The 8,240-nt window shown below is 39.0% G+C and overlaps 1 long non-coding RNA gene across 1 annotated transcript; it reads left to right on the plus strand.

Moving 5' to 3' along the window:
• Positions 1-4,598: 4,598 nt before the first annotated feature.
• Positions 4,599-5,667, plus strand: LOC135298177 (uncharacterized). Its single transcript, XR_010360172.1, has 2 exons — positions 4,599-5,039; positions 5,366-5,667. It is a non-coding gene; the product is annotated as an uncharacterized LOC135298177 (long non-coding RNA).
• Positions 5,668-8,240: the final 2,573 nt, after the last annotated feature.

Here is an 8,240-nt window from a genome sequence, read left to right on the forward strand (position 1 = left end):
GGGGATCCCACTTCCTCCAAAGGAGTTTCCCGAGCCCCTTTACTCCCTCCTTAAACCCCTTTCCCAAAATAAAGTTTTCCGTCCCTAAAACTAAAAACTGGCAAAATATCAGCTTGTTTCTTATGTACCTGTACAGTAGGAAGTCCCAACACTATCCTAATGACACATTCATAAACACAGAATAAAAGTTTAAATAAATAGAGGCACCTTCTACGTTCCATCTGTAACAATGCAGATCCAACATCTGTTGTTGGATCCACAGCTTCTTAATCAGCATATGTAACTTAAGAGCAACAATCCACTAATACCACAACATATATCAAAGTAAAAATTCCTACTTCAGATAAAAGTGAGCTCCAAATCAGAAATAACACACATTATTGACAGTAACATCCCCTTTTTGCCCAAATTGCTTCTGCTCTGACCTGTTTCCTTAGTTTTGTCTTGGAGTGTTCTGGATTTGATTTCAAGGATTACAAAAGCAACATAATTTTATTTTATTCTCATCCAAACTTCAAAAATTTCATTATGTTTTTATTCTCAGTCATGCTTAATGTGAGGAGGATTTTTCCTGAAGACAGACATTTTAATAGCCCACATTTGCCATCATATTCACCAGGGTTTTCTGGTGGACATGTTAATACAGAATTGGTTTAAAACTGCCCTCCAGATAAAATCTCTTCTTTGTATTTGCTCTGCCTTGTCCTGCTGCTTTGTATTCTTTGCTCTGTCTCAAAAAGATAAGCCTTAGCCCTGAATTCATCAGGTGTCACTGAGGTATGCAATGGTGCCCTGAAACTGCAGAATATTTGTTACATTTTAGTGCCACCTTCAAGATCTAAATAGAGTAGTGTTTCCTGGGTTGAACTTCCCATCTCTCTCCTTTCCCAACACAGGCTGTGTGTGGTTGAGATGCAGGTGGAGTAACACACCTTGCCACACAAGGCAGCAGAATAGACTGGGTCCTCCTTGGAGGCTGATATCAAGACAGGAAAGCTCGCAAAACCACACCATGACTCAAAAGATGAATGTTTGCCACCGAAATACAGAGGAAGATTATAGATATTTATAATATTACCACCTGAACTTCAGGGTCTAATGTGTGTTTTTAAGCCATTCACAGTGAAATGTGAGCAATACAAAACCTTAGTGATGGGTTATGGAAGTTTACCATCTACTAGTAACTGACTCATGAATTTTTCTCCTACATAAGACTGGGAAGTCTAGTATTTCATCTAGGGTTTCAGTTTCCCTTTTTAAAACTACACACCAACTCAGCTGCACAAGCCTCTTTTTACTTTCCACATCAAGAACCTGGGAGTATATAAAAATGCCTTTGTGCTTCCAGAAACCTTCTTTCACTGAAGAAAAAAGGCATGTTCTATATTTTTCTGAAACAGGAATTCTCTGTGAATTTTGTCTACAGATTATCGATCTTCCAGAAATCCTTCACAGGCTGCAAAGTTTCCTGCTTTCAGCCTCCAGGGATGTAAGCCAGATGAGATCTTCAGACTGCCTTGCAACACCATTTTAAAAGAACCCAATGGTTTCGAGTTATAATGTGAAAGTCAGGCTGCTTACTGAAAATTAGCACAAAATTTTGGCTCATAAAACGCATATAAAATCCAAAGAAACCACTTTCATCTCTGAGATTCTTCCAACAGAAATGTACTTGTTCCTGTTGAATAACTTGATTTTGAAAACTGCAATGTATGGTCTTTGAATATAGTTCTCTACCCAGCAGTTATTAATGAAATGTATTTCATTACTGGGTTTGAGGCAGTCTGGTGGATGAATCACTGTGATTGACTGCAAAACCTGCAAGAGCCTCACAAAGGTGAGGATTTCACTTGATGTGCTGCAAGTAAATGAAATATTCTTGATTATACTGTGGTGCACTTGGGGACACTTTCATGGCCTGTGTATCACTGCTGGTTATCACACTGAAAAACTGATTTATTTTCTGGTAACTCCTCCCTAGACTCATAGAAACTGGGCCAAAACATTGATTTGGGGGATAAGAATTTAAATATATTTAAATTCCATGTGATTACACTCTTTTATGCATGTAAAAGTAGAAATTCTGCTGCTGACTTAGAGCAAAGAGTTCATTATTCCAGATATTTCTATGGAAAAGTTCTCACGTGGAGCTGGGGGCTTTGTCTGTGCTGACAGCCCCCTTTATACTTGATTGTTGGCACCAATTCTGTTGCCTTAGCACAATATGAAATATGAAAACACTTGAAAGTTAAGCAGCTAAGCCCGAGTAGTTCTCAGGGTTTGCTAAATCAGAAAGTAGAACTGTGCTGTTTTCATGGTAACAATACATGCACAGTATCTCAAGAACAGATGGGATTGCCAGGTGTCATCTGGGGACACTGTCCCTATTCTGGGACGTTTACTGTGGAAGTTACAAATGGCCACCTTGTGGGCCAAGGAGAGATGCTATTCATCCATCAATGGATGTTATTATGCATGACCATAGGTCATGTTTAATATTTAATAAGAGTACTGCAAGCTATTCTGGGCCACAGGACTCATCCAACAATTGTTATGATTTACATTTTATTAATTGTAAAGAACTGTCAACACAACCATGGCCAAATATTAAGTGATGCATATATTGGTGCACGGAGAGTAGTTAAGAAAATGAGACTTGTGCTGGAACCCACATGAAAAATTAGAAGCTGAAAAGTAATCAAGTTTTTTATGTTATCACTAATAAACCCACAGCATAATTTTATCAGCTACAGTATTGTCAGCTGACTGCTCTTAGAGGAGTGGTGAGCATCCTTTAATTATAAGATTCATTATTTATTGCTACAAAGACTACACAAAGCATGCTTTATCATAGTTGTGTTTGTTTCCTAACAGAGTTAGGCCCCAGGTTTCTTATGAAAAGGTGTCTGCTTATCATGACTACAAAGAACCAAATTTATATGAACATAAAACAAAAACAATGCCAAAATAGAATATTCAAGGTCTAGGTGGATTTAAAATCAAGAAAACATGAGTGAGTTCTCTCTCCTAAGGCTGAGTAAGATTACTGAGTTCAAAAGGAAGTGATTTAAAAGGTTCTGAACTTGTATGAAGAGATTTTCATTGCTCTTACATCCTATGCACCTTCATTTCTGCATTGCAGATGTCCAATTTTATTAACACTGGATACATTGCTTTCCCAGGAATGCAAAACTGCTTGATCACCTCTGAGCTTTTCTTACTGCTTTTAAAGACAGCAGCATAAGACATTAATAAACACCAGATAGCCAACACCAAAAAAACCCAACTTGCCAACAGGGAATGTAATTATCCTGATATATCCAAGCTGACCCACTGGCACTTCTGCTGTTCCCATACCAGGTGTTCCGGATGTCTAAACTGGATTAATAAGGACTGCCAATTACAACATGGGAGAAAACCCCATCTGTTTATGAGCTCTCAATGTCCAGGTGCAAAGCTTAGAGTGAAATACTCCCACGTTTTTCTGCTTTATCACTGAGGAGCTTGATAATGTTCGACAAGTCCCTTCCTGTTTGGAAAATTTCTGATAGAGCATTCATATCCTGGACCCTACAAGCTAAAGACCAGAGTGTCAAGGATTACATTTCCTTCCAGTAAAGTAAGTGTTCATAAAACTTTTAAAAATTTTCCACTGAGCTCTCCCACAAGCAGGAACAGCCGTTTTAGACCATGAAGGTATTGAGGCAAGCAGGCAGTTCAATGATGAGGGGGTGCAGTTAAAGTTTTCCTGGGGTCCTCTTGGAGATGGTCACATACAAACATGGCAGACTAAGTCCTACAGGACTTCACAGCAGGTACATCTACACTGATACATCCACATCTTAAATGTGTGATGTATTGTCATTATCCAGCATACTTGAGGAAAAGAACTAGTTAGACAATAGCTCTCAAAAACAGCACACAGGAAACATATTTCAAAGAAGTAGGATCTCACAAAGACAGGTTACATCAGGAGACCATGAAATTAGTATTTCCCTAATCAGGCTTAGCCTATATTCAAGCATAACAGAAAATTTTAGGCCCAAAATAAACAAAATATTTGCAAAGGAGTTAATTTTAAGCAAAGAAATAAGCCTCATTCAACATTTAGTATTAAGATAGTGCTTAATACTAAAGCAAGTTCATCCATTGCTACATCCATACGTTTTGAGCAATCAATATATTCATGCTTTTGATGTTACAGTTTGTCAGTATTAATACAGGACTAAATAACATGATTTTGAGTAAGAAAAAACTAACTTCCTGTTCATACACAGAAATACTTTCAAGGACTCTTGGTAGTTCTTCAAAATGTTCAAGGTCTGGCATAGGACCATGTGTCAAAAATATGTATCCATCTTATACCTAATCAAAATTTGAACCTGTTTAGTTAGGATATGGTCTATTGTTAGAAATTCCCTTTCCCTTTTCCTTTGACTTCAGAGAGAGCTGCTGGCAAGTTGGATTTTTTTTTTTAATTGCCTACAAGACAAAAAGGTCAAGAACTGTATAAAGAGACTGGCTTGGAAAAATTCTTAGCAGGGCTCATTGAGAGAGCATTAAACTTGATTTGAAGGGGGTTCGGGATGTAAACATGACAGAGACAAGTAACCAGACCTGACAGAGATAAATTGTGCAAAGGGGAGAATTATAGTGACCACCTAAGCAGCAAAAGGAGGCTTTAGAGGGGACACCTTCAGTGAGTATAAGCACCCAAAGATGTAGCCACAAGACAGGACCATGGGACACCCCTTTGCAACCCTACTGGGAAAAAGAAACCATCTGTGAAGTTCCTATATACCAACACATGTGGTATGTGGAACAAACAGAAGGAACAGATCTGTTTGCAGTTACAGGGCTTTGACCTCACTTTTTTATGGAGATGTGGCGGGACAGCTCCCATGACTGGAATGTTGTCACAAAGGGCTACACATCACTGAGGGGGGACAGACCAGGAACACACAGAGGTGGATTTGACCTTTACATGAGGCAACGCTTGGAGTGTGCTGAGCTCTGTCTCAGGGTGGGTGATGAGCAAGGTGAGAGATTATGTGTCAGGGCAAAAGAGCTGGCTGGAAAGAGTGACACTGGTGTGGGTATTTGCTCAGGCCACTCAAGCACAAGGAGGAAGTGGGTAAGAACTTCTAGAGAGAACTAGAAATAGCCTCACAGTCACAGACCCTGGTTCTTGTGGGGAAATTTCACTACCCTGACATCCAGTGGAGAAGCACAAACAGTCCAGGACATTCCTGGAAAACACTGATGATAACTTCCTGGAAATGGAAGTTACCAGTGGGGAAAGATCCCATAAGGAATGGTGTGCTCCTTGACTTCATATTAACAAACACTGAGGGCCTTGTTGTAGATGTGAACGTTGGAGGAGTCCTTGGCTGTAATGACCATGAGGTTGTGGAGATCAGCACTGAGTGAGGAGGAAGGAGGTTAATGAGATTGTAACCGCGGATTTCAGGAGAGCTAACTTTAGCCTCTTCGGGAATCTTCTTGGAGTAATCCCATGGGAAAAGTCCTTCATGGAAGAAAGGCCCAAGAGATTTGGTTAATATTCAAAGATCACTTCTTTCAGAATCAAGAAGGATTCATCCTGATGAGCAAGAAATTGCATAAAGGGGGCAAGAGACATGGACGAATAAAGAATTCCTGCCATTACTCAAGTGCAAGGACTTCCACTCACCAGATCAGTCTGAATATAGAAACCCCTAAAGAAAAAGAAGAACTCTTACAAACTCTTTATCACAAGCACTTTATTAACTTGCCATCTGTGTAGAAGACCAGAACAAGCCTAAGACTTCCATAAAGCCACAGCCTCAGAAAATAATTCCAACTCGAAGCAAGAGTGACACTTTTATGTGTGAATACCATAACTTTTAAAATCATTTTCAAATTTTAAATCACTGAAGATGCCCATTTAAAGATAATGTGGGAGAATTAGGACTTCTCAGAGCTGGTCCTTGATCTCTGAAGCCCATGGCTCAGGCCCCTTTTGCTTAAGACCCATCTGCTCAGATAGCTTCCAGAGCCAATGGGAAGAGCTTGCTCAGCACCACTTGTCTCACCCAGCATCTCTCTGTCAATCACAACCCAAAGAACTTGGGCCCTCAGGACAGTAGAATGAACTTTTAACCAAATACACAAACCAGGGTGTGATTCCTGACTTCTGCAGCCTTCTAACTGGCAAATAATAGTTCAATACTTTTTCATTATGATTTGTTCTGCAAAAAAAAAAAAAATTAAAAATTAAATGCCTGCCTGCTCTCTGCTTAAAATTTGCAGAACACCAAATGCTGTTATATGACAGAAACTTCATTCATGCAAAGAAATAACATTTAAAAAAAAGAAAACCCAATACAACTCAAAAAACACCCTTTGAACTTAAATATTTCACCCATTTAGGTAGCTCCTTATTGAGGAAAAAGCTTCCTATGAATGGACTTTTGATTCAATTTTGAAAAAATGCATCAGAAAACTGAAAGCAAACAATAATTTTCCTTCTGTCACCAAAATTGCTTACTTTCAAACTGCATTACTGTCTCCTGCATTGTTTAATAATCTTATCCCTCCACTTTTTACCAATGGAAACATAATTTCTTCATCTTTCTAGACGAATAACAAATCATTTCCCTTGCACTTTCTAGTCAGCTTGTTCTATATTCTTGTGGCATATTTTGCAAACCTGTTCAAACCTGCCCAAACACGCTTTGTACTGTGTTTTCAATCCTCAATTATCACTCTATAAAAACCTAGCAAGTTCCCACAATTAGACCTGTCACACTAATTGATTAATTAATTAATTTTCTATACCACAAGAGCCAGTTGAAGTATTCTAATAACAAGCAGGAAAGCTTGAATACCTCTTCCTTATAGCAACAATTCATTGATTTAAGTGTCCTGTTTTTTGACAACAAATTGAAAGCTGAGTAGCTTCAAAGATATCCTTGGTGTTTTTACTATATTTTTGTCCATAGTGAATGATACACTAATCCTTGTCCAATAATTTTTTTCCCCAAATACTCACTTTTGGTTGTGAATAATCTACTGAGGACAGTGTTGCTCCTTATGGAGAGTAGCAAGTGTTATTTACTTTGGATATGCATCTGAGAATCTGGTCTGAGTTCAATTATTTCTGGATCTCTGACTTGTTTGATGTCTCATGCAAAGATTGTTTATGAACTAAACTCAGTGGCTACATGCCATACCAGTGGAAGCTGGTAAAGTGCAGGAGGGAGAAACACCTCGAATTTTTCACAGGTGAAGATCACAACAGCAACACATGAACATGGGAAATAGGGGGACACAAGCAGAGCAAACATGTGGAAGTCACAAACTGGGGTAGATTTGTGAGAACCAGGAAGAGCCCTAGATCTCTGTTCTCCATGTTCTTGAGCACATGCCAAAAACAAAACGAGATCTTTTATGTTTTTTTTCTTAGTTTATTCCCTGAACTTGAAATAAGGACGTTTGGGCTCTGTTCTAATTCCTGCTGCATACAAGATCCAGACCAATTTTTTTTCCATTGCTCTTCACTTTAAATTCTTTCATGGAATGAATGTCATAGTTTGCCAGTCTTAGTTCAGATTACATATTCTCCCTGCATTTACAAGATGGTCTTTCACAGCATGCTTCTGTGACTTCAGCCTGTTTCTTCACAGCCAGCAATGCATGAAATGTTGCCAAGTGTTAGCATAATTTCACTGCCATCCCTGTGATCTTTTGTACTTGCTGTTTCACAGAGGGTTTGCAGAGGAATCTCGATCCTCTCTCAAAGACTGTTCTAGCTTGTGTTGCTATGGAGGAACAATCAAAGGATCAGAAAGCTAAAAAGAAAGACGGAATATTGAATGTTTTTTCATTTAATGATTTATGAGTCAACCCAAAGGTGTTTAGCAGGTAGACATTACTGTCCCACCTCCATCATCTTCTCTCGTTGACCACCAGAGGCTGCCAATCAGCCAGCGGATAAACAGAGCGGCTCAGGACCATGATGTGCACAGCCAAGGTTTCACACTTTCACACTTTCCATAGTGAGATACAATAAAGAGAGAGTATGATTGAGGATCCTCAAGGCTCCCTCTGCCCCTTTTCATGCATTGCCCCTGCAGCCTTAAAGTCATGCAGATCTGCTCTTAAAACACCCATAATTGGCCTTAGGCAACTTGTTCTTTTGGAAATAATTGAGATAAGAATAACAGGAAATTGGTAGATATTGGCAATTAAGACATTTA

This window comes from Passer domesticus, chromosome 3 (assembly GCF_036417665.1).
Source record: "Passer domesticus isolate bPasDom1 chromosome 3, bPasDom1.hap1, whole genome shotgun sequence".
In the NCBI taxonomy this organism is placed as follows: Eukaryota; Metazoa; Chordata; class Aves; order Passeriformes; family Passeridae; genus Passer; species Passer domesticus.